The sequence below is a fragment of the Rhinoderma darwinii genome, chromosome 1, assembly GCF_050947455.1.
Source record: "Rhinoderma darwinii isolate aRhiDar2 chromosome 1, aRhiDar2.hap1, whole genome shotgun sequence".
Classification (NCBI taxonomy): Eukaryota; Metazoa; Chordata; class Amphibia; order Anura; family Rhinodermatidae; genus Rhinoderma; species Rhinoderma darwinii.
Window position 1 is genome coordinate 607737949 of NC_134687.1, and position 16910 is coordinate 607754858.

Consider the following 16910-nt stretch of genomic DNA (forward strand, 5'->3'; position numbering starts at 1 on the left):
ATTGAGTTGCGTTTCTCTGGTAAAACCTTTTGTGTTATAAAAAAAATGGTATAAAGAGGATTTTCTGACCAAAAAAAAAATGTAAATGTCACCTCTACTTTGCTCTAAATTTCTGTGAAACACCTAAAGGGTGAATAAACTTTCTAAATGCTGTTGTGAATACTTTGAGGGGTCTAGTTTCTAAAATGGGGTGTGTGATAGGGGTTTCTAATATATGGGCCCCTCAAAGCAACTTCAGAACTGAACTGTAACCTAAAAAAACATAAATGAGGCAATACTTCGCTTCTTACATTATACTGATAATGAGCCATGCCCACCCCGAGATGACCCCAAATTTGACCGTTTGTATAAATGGAGACCCCTATTAGACCGTTTCAGTGCCCGGTTTTCCCAAGCATACACCCCCGAGAAGTGTATTTCTATTGATGAGTCCCTGGTATATTTTAAAGGGAGGGTTCAATTCCGCGAGTACCTGCCGGGTAAGAGGGCAAGGTATGGCGTGAAGATGTATAAGCTGTGCGAGAGTGCATCAGGGTATACCTACAAATTTAGGATATATGAAGGAAAGGCCACCCCCAAACCAGACTGTATCCTGGACTACAGATCAAGTCCTGAAGCCCTACAGCGCCATGCGGTGTGGTATAAGAAGCTGGCCGGGCACATCATACAGATGGCATTGTACAATGAGTACGTGCTACGTCGATGTGCAGGCCAGAGGGGAACTTTCCTGGAATTTCAAGAGGTGATTATCAAGAACCTAATCTTTAGGGACCAAGAAGGGAGGGCACCCAGTACTTCTGGAAGCGGGGCCACACGCATCGCACCAGGGCAACACTTTCCAGGAGAAGTTCCCCAAACTAGCATGAAGGGAAAAAGTCAAAAGAGGTGCAAAGTCTGCTATAAGAGGGGGATAAGGAAGGACACAATATATCAATGTGACACGTGTCCCGAAAAACCAGAGCTCTGTATGAAAGAGTGTTTTCAAATTTATCATACATCCCTTGGTTTATAATTTACCCCAATTTTACTTAACCTGATGTACTCCGCACAGCTTATCCCCCCTCGTCTTTCCCCTCTGGGCCCTGCTGTGTGCCCAGGCAGCTGATAACAGCCACATGTAGGGTATTGCCATACCCGGGAGAACCCACATTACAGTTTATGGGGTGTAGGTCTCCGGTCAAAATGCTCACTACACCTCTAGATGAATGCCTTAAGGGTGTAGTTTTTAAAACGGGGTCACTTCTTGCGGGTTTCAACTGTACTGGTACCTCAGGGGCTTCTGCATACATGACTTCGCACCAGAAAATCCCCAGTAGGCCAAATGGTGGTCCTTTCCTTCTGAGCCGTCCCATGGGCCCAAACCGCAGTTTATCACTACAAGTGGGGTATTGCGGCACTCAGAACAAATTGCGCAACAGAATGGGGTATTTTGTTTCTTGTGAAAATAAGAAATTTTCAGCCAAAACTACATATTATTGGTAAAAATTAATTTTTGTTTTAATTCCCAGCCCAATTCAAATACGTTCTGTGAAAAAACTATGGGGTCAAAATAGTCACAACACCCATAAATGAATTCCTTGAGGGGTGTAGTTTCCAAAATGGGGTCATTTGTTGTTGGTTTCCATTGCATTGATACCTCTGGGGCTCTGCGAAGGCGACATGGCACCCGAAAACCAATCCAGCAAAATCTGGACTCCAAAGAACAAATAGCGCTCCTTTCCTTCTGAGTACTCCCATGGGCCCAAACGGAAGTTTATCACCACAAATGGGGCACTGCCGCACTCAGGACAAATTGGGCAACAAAATGGGGTATTTTATTTCTTGTGAAAATAAGAATTTTTGAGCTAAAACGACATATTATTGGAAAAAATATATTTTTTTTAATTCCCAGCCCAATTCAAATAAGTTCTGTGAAGAAACTATGGGGTCTAAATGGTCACATTACCCATAAATGAATTCCTTGAGGGGTTTCGTTTCCAAAATGGGGTCACTTCTGGTGGGTTTCCATTGCTTTGATACCTCTGGGGCTCTGCAAATGCGACATGGCACCCGAAAACCAAACCAGCAAAATCTGCACTCCAAAGAACACACAGCGCTCCTTCCCTTCTGAGGCCTCCCATGGGCCCAAACGGTAGTTTATCGCCACAAATGGAGTATTGCTGCACTCAGGAGAAATTGGGCAACAAAATGGGGTATTTTGTTCCCTGTGAAAATAAGAAATTTTGATAAAAAATGACATCTTATTGGAAAAAATGAAATTTTTTTCATTTCACAGCCCAATTCAAATAGGTGCTGTGAAAAAACTGTGTGGTCAAAATTGTAACAACAACCATATTTGAATTCCTTGAGTGGTGTAGTTTCCAAAATGCGGTCACTTATGGTGGGTTTCCATTGCTTTGATACCTCTGGGGCTCTGCAAATGCGACATGGCACGCGAAAACCAATCCAGCTAATCTGGACTCCAACAAACACATACCACTCCTTTCCTTCTGAGCCCTCCCATGGGCCCAAACGGCAGTTTATCACCACAAATGGGGTATTGCCGCACTAAGGACAAATTGGGCAACAAAATGGGGTATTTTGTTCCCTGTGAAAATAAGAAATTTTGATCACAAATGACATTTTATTGGAAACAGTGACATTTTTTTTATTTCACAGCCCAATTCTAATAGGTGCTGTGAAAAAACTGTGCGGTCAAAATGGTAACAACAACCATAAATGAATTCCTTGAGGGGTGTAGTTTCCAAAATGGGGTCACTATTGGGGGATTCCTACTGTTTTGGCACCTCAACACCTTTTCAAACCTGGCATGCTGCCTAAAATATATTCTAATAAAAAAAGAGGCCTCAAAATGCACTAGGTGCTTCTTTGCTTCTAGGGCTTGTGTTTTAGTCCACGAGCGCAGTAGAGGCACATGTGGGACATTTCTAAAAACTGCAGAATCTGGACAATACATATTTAGTAGTGTTTCTCTGGGAAAACCTTCTGTGTTACAGAAAAAAATTTGAATAACATTGAAATTCAGCAAGAAAAATGAAATTTGCTAATTTCACCTCCACTTTGCTTTAATTCCTGTGAAATGCCTGAAGGGTTAAAAAAACGTTCTAAATGCTGTTTTGAATACTTTGAGGGGTCTAGTTTTTAAAATGGGGTGTTTTATCAGGGTTTCTAATACATAGGCCCCTCAAAGCCACTTCAGAACTCAAGAGGTACCTTAAAAAAAAGGCTTTTGAAATTTTCTTAAAAATATGAGAAATTGCTGTTTATGTTCTAAGCCTTGTAACGTCCAAGAAAGATAAAATAATGTTAAAAAAATTATGCCAATCTAAAGTAGACATATGGAAAATGTGAACTAGTAACTATTTTCGGTGGTATAACCGTCTGTTTTACAAGCAGATGCATTTAAATTCTGAAAAATGCTATTTTTTCAAAATGTTCTCTAAATTTTGCAATTTTTCACCAATAAACACTCAATATATCTACCAAATTTTACCATGAACATAAAGCCCAATGTGTCCCGAGAAAATAATCTCAGAATCGCTTGGATAGGTTTAAGCATTCCGACGTTATTACCACATAAAGTGAAATATGTCAGATTTGAAAAATGGGCTCTGAGCCTTAAGGCCAAAACTAGGCTGCGCCCTTAAGGGGTTAATCACTTTTTATGTACCAAAAAATTGTACGTATAAAAACTACAGCTCGTCCCGCAAAAATTAGACCCCCCCACCGCTCAATCAACCGAAAAATAAAAAAGTTACGGCTCTCAGAATGTGGTGAAACAAAACAATTTTTATTTTAACAAATAGATTTTTCTTTGTAAAAGTAGTATAATATAAAAAAAACTATATAAATTTGGTATCACCGTAATTGTATTGAGCCGCAGAATAAAGTAACGTTTACAGCGAAAGCTGTAAAAACGAAAACCCCAAAAAATGGAATCAGATTTTTTTCCTATATCAGCCCGCAAATAATTTTTTTTCAGTTTCCTAGTACATTTTATGGCACTTTAAATGGTGTCAATAGAAACTACAATTCCTCCTCCAATAAATAAACCCACACATCACTCTACTGACAGAAAAAGAAAAAAGTTATGGCTCTTGGAAGGCGGGGAGTGAAAAACGAAAATAAGAAAGCAAAAAATGGATTTGTCCTGAAAGAGTTAATTCATTGCTTTACAAAAATTGGTTATTTTTTTTCTCCTTTATCCATAGTGAAAATTAGAAAATTCAGCATTTTAGAAGAAAAAAATTGTGATATTCATTTTCGCGACCTAATTCTAATAAATTCTGCAAAAGACCCGTGGGGTCTAAATGCTAACTATACACCTTGAAAAATTCCTTGAGGGGTGTTTCCAAAATGGGGTAACTTGGGTTTTTTTTTCACTGTTTTGGCCCCTCCAGAGCGTTGCAAACGTGACATGGCACCGAAAACCAATCCAGCACAATCGGTGCTCCAAAATCCAAATGGCGCTACTTCCCTTCTGAGCGCTGCCATGGGTCCAATCAGCAGTTTATTACCACATATAGGGTATTGCCGTAATCAGGAGAAAATTCTTTACAAATGTTGTGGTTCTTTTTTTCCTTTATTCCTTGTAAAAATTTAAAATTTCTATGCTTTTTCAGAAAAAAAGTAGATTTTCATTTTCACGGCCTAATTCCACAAAATTCTGCAAAAAACCTGTGTGGTCCAAATGCTAACTAAACCCCTAGATAAATTCTTTGAGAGGTGTAGTTTCCAAAATGGGGTAACTTTTGGGGTGTTTCCACTGTTTTGGTCCCTCCAGGGCATTGCAAATGCGACATGGCTCCCGAAAACCATTCCAGCAAAATCTGCGCTCCTTCTCTTCTGAGCCCTGCTGTCGGTCCAATCAGCAGTTTATTACCACATATGGGTTATTGCCGTAATCGGGAGACATTGCTTTACAAATGTTAAGGTGCATTTTCTTCGTTATTCCTTGTATATATTAAAAATTTGTATGTTTTTTCAGAAAAAAAGTAGATTTTCATTTTTACAGACTAATTCCAATATATTTAGCGAAAAATCTGAAAACCTATGTGGTCAAAACGATACCCCTAGATAAATTCCTTGATGGGTGTAGTTTCCAAAATGGGGTAACTTTTGGGGTGTTTCCACTGTTTTGGCACCACAAGACCTCTTCAAACCTGACAAGGTGCCTGAAATATATTCTAAAAAAAAAGAAGGCCCAAAATCCACTGGGTGCTCCTTTGCTTATGAGGCCTGTGTTTCAGTCCATTAGCACACTAGGGCCACATGTGGGATATTTCTAAAACTGCAGAATCCGGGCAATAAAATATTGAGTTGCATTTATCGGGTAAAACCTTCTGTGTTACAAAAAAAATGTATTAGAAATTAATTTCGGCAAAAATAAATATATTTGTAAATTTCACCTATACATTGCTTTAATTCCTGTGAAACACCTAAAGGGTTAAAACACTTTGTGAATGCTGATTCGAATACCTTGAGGGGTGCAGTTTTCAAAATGGGGTGACTTCTTGGGATTTTCTAATATATAAGGCCCTCAAAGCCACTTCAGAACTGAACTGGACCCTGAAAAAATGGCCTTTTGAAATTTTCTTTAAAATAGGAGAAATTGCTGCTAAAGTTCTAAGCCTTGTGAGGTCATAGAAAAATAAAAGGACCTTCAAAAAACGATGCAAACATAAAGTAGACATATGGGAAATGTTAACTAGTAACTATTTTGCGTGGTATTACTATCTATAAATACCAAAATTATCGACCAAATTTTTTCACTAACATAAAGTACAACATGTCACGAGAAAACAATCTCAGAATCGCTTGGATAGGTAAAAGCATTCCAATGTTATTACCACATAAAGTAACACATATCCGATTTGAAAAAATCATCTGTATCCTGAAAGAGGCTCTGTCACCAGATTTTGCAACCCCTATCTGCTATTGCTATTACAGTAACGTTTTTATTTTTAAAAAACGAGCATTTTTGGCCAAGTTATGACCATTTTTGTAGTTATGCAAATGAGGCTTGCAAAAGTCCAAGTGGGTGTGTTTAAAAGTAAAAGTCCAAGTGGGCGTGTATTATGTGCGTACATCGGGGCGTTTTTAATACTTTTACTAGCTGGGCGTTCTGATGAGAAGTATCATCCACTTCTCTTCAGAACGCCCAGCTTCTGCCAGATCACGCTGTGACGTCACTCACAGGTCCTGCATCGTGTCAGACGAGCGAGGACACATCGGCACCAGAGGCTTCAGTTGATTCTGCAGCAGCATCGGCGTTAGCAGGTAAGTCGATGTAGCTACTTACCTGCAAACGCTGATGCTGCTGCAGAATCAACTGTAGCCTCTGGTGCCGATGTGGCCGACACGATGCAGGACCTGTGAGTGACGTCACAGATCTGCACTGCCAGAAGCTGGGCGTTCTGAAGAGAAGTGGATGATACTTCTCATCAGCACGCCCAGCTAGTAAAAGTATTAAAAACGCCCCGATGTACGCACATAATACACGCCCACTTAGACTTTTACTTTTAAACACACCCACTTGGACTTTTGCAAGCCTCATTTGCATAACTACAAAAATGGTCATAACTTGGCCAAAAATGCTCGTTTTTTAAAAATAAAAACGTTACTGTAATCTACATTGCAGCGCCTATCTGCTGCAATAGCAGATAGGGGTTGCAAAATCTGGTGACAGAGCCTCTTGAAGGCCAAAACAGGCTGGGTCCTGAAGGTGTTAAATTAGAAGTGACAAAGGACCCCCATTGTCAGGATCAGAGGAGTTTGTATATTTAATTAGTCTACATGAAAACTTTGTAAATTACTTATCTTGTACTGAGTTACAGCCAGTATTATACTCCAGAGCTGCATTCACAAAGCTGCAGGCTTCAGACCTGAACTCTCATTGCATTCCTTGCTGAGTTTATTTATGCACAGAATTCGCGTTTTTACACAAGGCATTGTACAGTAATCTTATGTAGAAAAAATATATATATATCTCTCTCTGCATTATAGGAACTCAGCTAAACTACTAGGGGTGTGTCTGATAGTAAGCTTGCTGACTGTTTCCATAAGCATGCAATAACAACCACTAGGTTCTGCCATCATTTTAACATTTCATGTAGTACTGTAATTGCATGCTTTTGTATGTACAGTGTTTTAATGGAAAGGTGAACAGGGTTTATAAACTTGTAGCCATTTTTCTTTTTCTTCTTTTCGTTTTTACCTTCTCATCTTGCAAAAGCCATAAAGCCGTATGAGGGCTTATTTTTTTCCGGGACAAGTCGTAGTTTTTTACGACACCATTTATTGGACCATATAATTCTTTGTGGGGTGGAATGGGAAAAAAAACAGTGATTCCGCCTTAGTTTTTTTAATTCAGTTTTTAAGCCGTTTACCGGGAAGTAAAAACAACATGCTAACTTCATTCTGCGGGTTATTACGATTACGGCGATACCAAATTGATCGATTTTTTTTAATGTTTCACCAATTTTTTAAAGAAAAATATAATTGTTAAAAAACTAATTTTTTTTGTGTTGCCATATTCTAAGAGCCGTAATTGTTTTTATTTTTCTGTTAATTAAGCGATATGGGGGGCTTGTTTATTGCAGGGTGAGTAGTTTTTATTGGTACCATTTTGGGAAATATAAGATGTTTTGATCACATTTTATTACATTTTTTTGAGACGAAGTGACCAAAAAACAGCAATTCTGTGTTTTTAATTTTTTTTTGTTACAGAGTTCACCCCGCAGGTTAAATAATTTATATTGTAATAGTTTGGACTTTTACGGACACAGTGAAAACAAATTATGTTTATTTATTTTTTAATTTTTGAGAAAATGGGTAAGGCGGGTTTTGAATATTTTTTTATGTATATACACTACCGTTCAAAAGTTTAGGGTCACTTAGAAATTTCCTTATTTTTGAAAGAAAAGCACAGTTTTTTTCAATGAAGATAACATTAAATTAATCAGAAATACACTCTATACATTGTTAATGTGCTAAATGACTATTCTAGCTGCAAACGTCTGGTTTTTAATGCAATATCTACATAGGTGTATAGAGGCCCATTTCCAGCAACCATCACTCCAGTGTTCTAATGGTACATTGTGTTTGCTAACTATGTTAGAAGGCTAATGGATGATTAGAAAACTCTTGAAAACCCTTGTGCAATTATGTTAGCACCGCTGTAAACAGTTTTGCTGTTTAGAGGAGCTATAAAACTGACATTCCTTTGAGCTAGTTGAGAATCTGGAGCATTACATTTGTGGGTTCGATTAAACTCTCAAAATGGCTAGAAAAAGAGAGCTTTCATGTGAAACTCGACAGTCTATTCTTGTTCTTAGAAATGAAGGCTATTCCATGCGAGAAATTGCCAAGAAACTGAAGATTTCCTACAACGGTGTGTACTACTCCCTTCAGAGGACAGCACACACAGGCTCTAACCAGAGTAGAAAGAGAAGTGGGAGGCCCCGCTGCACAACTGAGCAACAAGACAAGTACATTAGAGTCTCTAGTTTGAGAAATAGACGCCTCACAGGTCCTCAACTGGAAGCTTCATTAAATAGTACCCGCAAAACGCCAGTGTCAATGTCTACAGTGAAGAGGCGACTCCGGGATGCTGGCCTTCAGGGCAGAGTATCAAAGAAAAAGCCATATCTGAGACTGGCTAATAAAAGGAAAAGATTAATATGGGCAAAAGCACACAGACATTGGACAGAGGAAGATTGGAAAAAAGTGTTATGGACAGACGAATCAAAGTTTGAGGTGTTTTTGGATCACACAGAAGAACATTTGTGAGATGCAGAACAACTGAAAAGATGCTGGAAGAGTGCCTGACCACATCTGTCAAGCATGGTGGAGGTAATGTGATGGTCTGGGGTTGCTTTGGTGCTGGTAAAGGGGGAGATTTGTACAAGGTAAAAGGGATTTTGAATAAGGAAGGCTATCACTCCATTTTGAAACGCCATGCCGTACCATGTGGACAGCGCTTGATTGGAGCCAATTTCATCCTACAACAGGACAAGGACCCAAAGCACACCTCCAAATTATGCAAGAACTATTTAGGGAAGAAGCAGGCAGCTGGTATTCTATCTGTAATGGAGTGGCCAGCGCAGTCACCAGATCTCAACCCCATAGAGCTGTTGTGGGAGCAGCTTGACTGTATGGTACGCAAGAAGTGCCCATCAAGCCAATCCAACTTGTGGGAGTGAACATAAAAACAAAAGGCACAGCGCCACATGGTGCAGGTCAATTGAGTTTGGGTGAAATGTCAGTAGTAGTAGTATATTATGCTCAACCAGGTAGTACTTGGATAAAGTGATGAGAAAATCCACAAATGCTGCTGCCGGGATCCAAACCGGTAAACCATGTGGTCACCGCTTGTTAGGATATGGAAGGGTAGTTGGAAAAGGGAGGATCCTGCAAGGCGCTGCTGCGTGGCTGTTAGTGAGATATTGGCAGTGATAGACGGAATGATATGAAAAAATATATGTTTATTATAAAACAATGATGGCTACGCGTTTCAACGCTGTACCAATGGCCTGAGGAAGACGCTGGTACAGCGATGAAACGCGTAGCCATCATTGTTTTATAATAAACATATATTTTTTCATATCATTCCGTCTATCACTGCCAATATCTCACTAACAGCCACGCAGCAGCGCCTTGCAGGATCCTCCCTTTTCCAACTACCCTTCCATATCCAACTTGTGGGAGGGCCTTCTGGAAGCATGGGGTGAAATTTCTCCCGATTACCTCAGCAAATTAACAGCTAGAATGCCAAAGGTCTGCAATGCTGTAATTGCTGCAAATGGAGCATTCTTTGACGAAAGCAAAGTTTGAAGGAGAACATTTTTATTTCAAATAAAAATCATTATTTCTAACCTTTTCAATGTCTTGACTATATTTTCTAGTCATTTTGCAACTCGTTTGATAAATATAAATGTGAGTTTTCATGGAAAACACAAAATTGTCTGGGTGACCCCAAACTTTTGAACGGTAGTGTAAAACAAAACTTTATTTAACTGTTTTTCACTAGACCCCTTGGGGACTTGAACCAGTGATTGTTGGATCATTTGCACAATATACTGCAATACTGATGTATTGCAGTATATTGTGTTTTTTATCAGCTGCCAATAAGCTCTGCCTCCCAAATTAGATTCCGCGGTCGTGGCATCTAAGAAGTTAAACAGGTTGGATCGGAGTTATCGCCGATCCTGCTCTTTGCAGGGAAGTGTCAGCTGTAACATAACTGAAGCTTGCCGCGTATGGAGCAGGCTCAGTCTGTGAGCCTGCTCCATACTTCCCCTTGCATGCTATGACGTAACCCTACGTCAAATTTTGGCAAGGGGTTAATGATGTCAAATTGACAAGTAAAAATATAAAAGATAGATTACAGCTTTTGCACTCCGTTCAGCTGGTATTTCTTGATCAGTGTAAAAAAAACCGGGTTTTCTGTCTAAGATATATGAATACCTTCTACAGGAGCTAAGGCAAAAACACTTACCCTCGTCTAAGTATAAGAGTCAATTCACATGTAGTGTAAATACTGCGGATTTTCCTCAAAAGCCTGCCTAGAGTCAGTGTAAATGTCGGCCGTCTTACCTTTTGCCAGGTTACAAGCCTCAGCGAGCACCTCCAGCTCCACTTCTTGAGATGAACAAGAAGGTGAGAGTGGTTTCTGGATGATTTACCTCATGCCTCGTATCCTGTATTGTACATACTGTATATGATCAAGTATTTCTACATTACAAATTTACATTAAAAACCCATGTCACATATAGATAGACTATTTCAAAAGGGTGGAGTTTTCAGGCTCACCAAAATTATTTTTCCACATTCTTCTGATAATCCAGAATATTTTTTAAATGTCACTTTTATCAGGTTCTGTAAATACTAGATTAATACAAAAACAAATAAAAATGATTAAAATCTTGCATAAAATTAATAATGTTCATGTAATTTTCGCCTCATGTGTACATTTGCTGGAGGGGGATGGTCTCTTACACAATACCTCATATTGGGTGGAGACTACAGCACAGCATACCCAGTCCCATATTTACCGTTCTGGAAAAAATCTGGAACCATCTACACAGAAAAAACTCAAAATTTAGGTTACTATCATACACATTTAATCTGGATTACTCATTGGGGTCTCATACACATTTTGTAGATCTCCTGGAACCAAATTCATTAATTCAAAACAAAACAAAATTGTACCTGATCAGTCCCCTCACTACTCCCTCCTATTTGGACTCTGCGAAAGTAATGTAGCAGGGTTCAAAACTACATATCTCAACATAATAAGGTTGGGCACTCTGTCTGGGGGGCACAAGTTTGGCCCCCTGTAATACACAATAGCCTGAAACTAAAATGACTTCCTCCTGACAAAACAGCATGTTTTCTTTTAGATGCCTTGCAACCATTTACTTTTAAAACCTCGTACATTTTCAAAAATGACAGTTAGGCAGTACTATAGCACTTCCTATGCATATGTAAAAACAAAAATAACAACTATAATTCTTTATCCAATAAAACAGAAAATAATATATCTGCTAATATTAATTACTGCAAACCAATAAACTATATGTGAGAACAGGGAACAGTAGGGGTAAATACATCTTCAAGACCCCGTATCTCACAATATCTGTATTTTAATTCATTTGAATTAAGTTCAAAACATTACGACATTAAATCTTATCACATCATAACACATAAATATGCAGCGTAACTTTTATCTTTTATGCAGACAAATTCTAATATAATATAAGCTACATAAAGCTACATGCGAAACGCGCGTCAGGGCGCTACCTCACTCTCTGGGTCACGTTACCACTCCATTTAACATGGGTAAGTGTAATACTTAGGATCTGTTGGGTCTTATATACATCCACTGTACCTGTCATTTTCACTACGTATAAGCTCCTATTTTGAGCTCTTTACTTCCTCGTTCTATGTCCTGACATATACCTATTTGTGTGGATACATTCCTGTTTGGAACATAACAACCACGTGACTTCTCATGCTGCTATACATACTGTCTGTACATGTTTCTGATTTATGTACATGCAAACGTTGATCCAGATACAGACTTGTTTTAGATTCTCTGTTTTCTGTTAATAATAAAGATATTCTATTTTTCTAAATCTGATAGCTATAGACTCTGATTTTCTCTTGTTCGTATATACCATTGTTGGAGTCCTTATCTCTAATAACCTTTGTGGGTGGTTGAGATTTCTGCTTCCCACCCAGATATTTATGTGTCCTGTGAGACCTTTTTGTCTAATTACATAATATGTTACACACTCGGTACTTACGGACAAGAGTGCATGCGAAAAGATAAGAAACATTTATAACCACTGCAACCAGCGAGCGGCCTTCTCCTGTCTCACACATATAACCCCCCGCCCCCTTTCCTTCAGACATATGCTTTTCTAAAATGACTCCAATTTAACCCTATACACAAAACACTACAAATTGTACACAATACTGCTATTAAAAATGGCAATATAGATCTAAAATCAGTGCAATATTGTAATCACTTATCTCATCAGTCTATTCTCTATATATAAGTTTATATCAGTCTGCTTTTCAGACTTCACACTTCACACGTTATATCACACACATGTTACATCACACAGACCCTACCCGTCACAATCTATATTAGTCATCATCATCAATTCCTTATATGCAGCACTCCGGATTCATTTTCTGTCTCTGTCTATTTACAAACAGCCATTTATTAACATCCACCTACATTTTTAACCCCTGGGCATGTTTGTACCTTAATGACCAAGCCAGATTTGTCAAATCTGGCATGTCTGACTTTATCAGAGAATAACTCTGTGAAAGTTTTGAATATCCAAGTAATTCTGACATTGTTTTTTCGTCACATGTTGTACTTTATTTTAGTGGTAAAAGTAGACTGATACAATTTGCGGAAATTAATTAAAAAATAGAAAAATGGAAGAAATTTTGTAAAAATTAAAATTTTTCCCTATTTTTAACTGCAATATGTCACATATGTAAACACATACTGTACAATTTTTTTAATTAAATATATATTTCTATCTCTTTACTCTATTTTGGCAGCAGTTTTGAAAAAATAAAATACATTTTCAGCAATTTAGAGGACTTACAAATTGAATAATAATTTTATAAATTTTGAAGTACATTTTGTTTTCCTGCACCAAGCCAGATTTTCAGAGGCTCATAGGTCTCAGAGTGATGGAAACCCCCACAAATGACCCCATTTAGAAAACTAGACCCCTTAAGGTATTTACCTAGGGGTATAGTAAGTATTTTGACACCACAGTTTTTTGCTAAATTGAATACATAGCAGGTGGAAAAAAAAAATCACATTTTTTCATAAAAGTATCAGTTTGAAGACCAATTTCTTTGTAAAGCGACCATGAGAATGAAGAAACACACCACAAAATCTATCACCCTGTTTCTCCTGTTTTCAAAAATACCCACATTGTGGCCCTAATGCGCTGCCTGGACACACGGCAGGGCCCAAAAGGAAGGGAGCACCCAGAGGCTTTCAGGACTCATATTTTGCTTGAAAATGTTTTAGGCCCCACTGTACATTTGGAGAGGCTTTGAGCTGCCAGAACGATAGAAACTCCCCATAAACGACCCCATTTAGAAAACTAGACCCCATAACGTAATTATTTAGGTGTATAGTAAGTATTTTGGCCCCACAGTTCTTTGCTAAACTTAATGCATATCAGGTGAAAAAAAAAATGATTTCACTTTTTTCATAAAAGTATTAGTTTGAAGACCAATTTCTTTGTAAAGCGAACATGAAAATGAAGAAACACACCCCAAAATCTATCACCCTCTTTCTCCTGTTTTCAAAAATACCCACATTGTGGCCCTAATGCGTTGTTTGGACACACGGCAGGGCCCCAAAGGAAGGGAGCACCCGGAGGCTTTCAGGACTCATATTTTGCTTGAAAATGTTTTAGGCCCCACTGTACATTTGGAGAAGCTTTGAGCTGCCAGAACGATAGAAACTCCCCATAAACGACCCCATTTTGAAAACTAGACCCCTTAAGGTATTTATCTAGGGGTATAGTTAGCATTTTGACCACACAGGTTTTTCGCTAAATATATTGGAATTAGTCTGTAAAAATTAAAATGTACTTTTTTTCTGAAACAACATAGACATTTTTATTATTTACAAGGAATAACGAAGAAAATGCACCCCAACATTTGTAAAGCAATGTCTCCCGATTACGACAATACCCCATATGTGGTAATAAACTGCTGTTTGGACCCACAGCAGGGCTCAGAAGGGAAGGAGCGCCATTTGGATTTATGATTTTGCTGGAATTGTTTTCAGTGCCATGTCGCATTTGCAATGCACTGGAGGGACCAAAACAGTGGAAACCCACCAAAAGTGACCCCATTTTGGAAAAACCTTCAAGGAATTTTTCTAGGGGTATAGTGAGCATTTACACCCCATGGGTCTTTTGCAGAGTTTATTAGAATTAGGGCGCGAAAATTAATATCAAAATTTTTTCCACTAAAATGTTGCATTTTCTCATTTTCACAAGGGATAAAGGAGGAAAAAAAACAACCATTTTTTATAAAGCAATTTCTCCCGAGGACGGAAATACCCCACATGTGGTCATACGTTTTTTTCATTAGAAATGAATTAACCCTTTCAGGACTGATCCATTTTTTGCTTTCATATTTTAGATTTTCACTCCCCGCTTTCCAAGAGCCATAACTTTTTTATTTTTCCATTAATAGAGTGGTGTGAGGGCTTATTTCTTGCGGGAGGAGCTGCAGTTTTTATTGGTACCATTTTTTGGTACATAAAAAGTGATTCAAAAGTTGTACTACATTTTTTTTTTAGAGCGAAGGTGACAAAAAAAAAAACTGCGATTTTGGCGGTTTCAATTATTACAATTTTTAAGGTGTGCACTGTGCAAATTAAATAATGGTATATTGTAATAGTTCGGACTTTTACATTACTTTAGAAGAAAAATGTGAAAAGGTGTTTTTTTTTAACTTTAAAAAAAAAATTCTCACTACTAATAACTATAATTCTTCTACACATTTTATTAATCAATCCCCTTAGGGGACTTGATCCAGCGATCATTGGATCACTGGTACAATACACTGCAATACTAATGTATTGCAGTATATTGTTATTCTTACAGGCTTCTGTAACAGAGCGATCGCTGTACCTGTCCGTTAGTACCGAGGGGGCCTGCTGTAATACACAGCCGACACTCGCAGCGTATGGAGCGGGCTCAGCACGTGAGCCGGCTCCATACATCAACTGCCGCACCATGACGGGCAATTAAGTCATAGTGCGCAAAGGGGTTAATGCACAGCGGATGGTTCAAAGTGAAAATTGCAATTTTCCACTGATACGCCATTTTAGTGCATAATATGTTGTGCCCAGTTTGTGCCACAGAAGACAAATACCTCATAAAACGTTAAGCGGGTTCTCTCGGGTATGGCGACGCCATATGTGTGGGCGCAAACTGCTGCTTGGGCACGCTGCAGGGCTCAGAAGGGAGGGAACGCCATTTTGCTTTTGGAGCGCAGATTTTGCTTGGCAGTAGTTTTGTTTGGGGTTTTGCTGGTATTTCAGTTTATAATTTGGGGGTATGTGTAATCTGTGCGGAGTACATCAGGGCATAATAAGAGGGTATAATAATGGGGTAAATAAATAATATTTCATAGATGTGTGGCCGGTGTCGCACTGATAAATGGCGCCCGATCTTATCCACTTTTGGACACTCTGCACATTTTGCATCGCCATATTCTGAAAGCCAGAACTTTTTTATTTTTTCACCACCGGAGCCCTGTGAGGGCTTATTTGTTGTGGGACAATCTGTAGTTCTCATTGGTACCATTTTGGGGTACATGAGATTTTTTTTATCACTTTTTATTCAATTTTTTTTATGCAATCCTTAGCAAAAAACAGGAATTTTGACTTTTCTTTTTGCGGCGCTCACCGTACGCTATAAATGACATTTTTACTTTTATTCTGCGGGTTGGTACGATTACGGCGATACCATATGTATATAGGTTTGGTCCTTTTTTTTTGCGTTTGCACAATAAAAATACTTATTTATAAAAATAAAAAAAATTCTGTGTCACCATATTCTGAGAGACATAATTTTTTTTATTTTTTAGTAAAAAAAGCTGTGTAAGGGCTTCTTTTTTGCGGGACGGATAGAAGTTTTTATTGGTACTATTTTGGGGTACATGCGACTTTTTGATCACTTTTTATTCTTTATTTAGGGAGCGGTGGTGACCAAAAAAATTGTGATTCTGTCGTAGTTTTGTATTGATTTTTTTTGGGGTGTTCATCGTGCGGAAAAAATAACATTACAGTTTTATAGTTGGGGTCGTTACGAACACGGTGATACCAAATATGTGTACTTTTTTAACGTGTTCATTTTTTTCTATAATAAAAGTCTTATTATAGGAAAAAAAAGCATTTTGTGTTTATATCACTTAGAACTTTTATTTTTACACTTTTTTTAAAACATTTTTATTACTTTTTTTTACTTTTTTCACTTGTCCCACTAGGGGACACTTAGACTTGCAGCTTTGATCGCTGCTAGAGTACATTACACTACACACGTAGTGTAATGTATCCCAACTGTCATTGTGACATAACTGTCACTCTGACAGGAAGCCGAGGAGGACCGGCCGGAGGCTGCTCCTCCGAGGCTTCCGTACATGGCAACCCAGAGGTCATTATCTGACCTCCGATTGCCACGACAAGCATCGGTAGCCCCCACAATAACTTCGTGGGGGCTGCCGATGTGCTTCAAACCACTTAAATGCGGCGACGGCAATCCATCGCCGCACTTAAGGGGTTAATTGCCGAAAGCAGCGGTGATGGTCCGCTGTCTGGCGAGACTGATATGTCAGCTGTCTAGGAC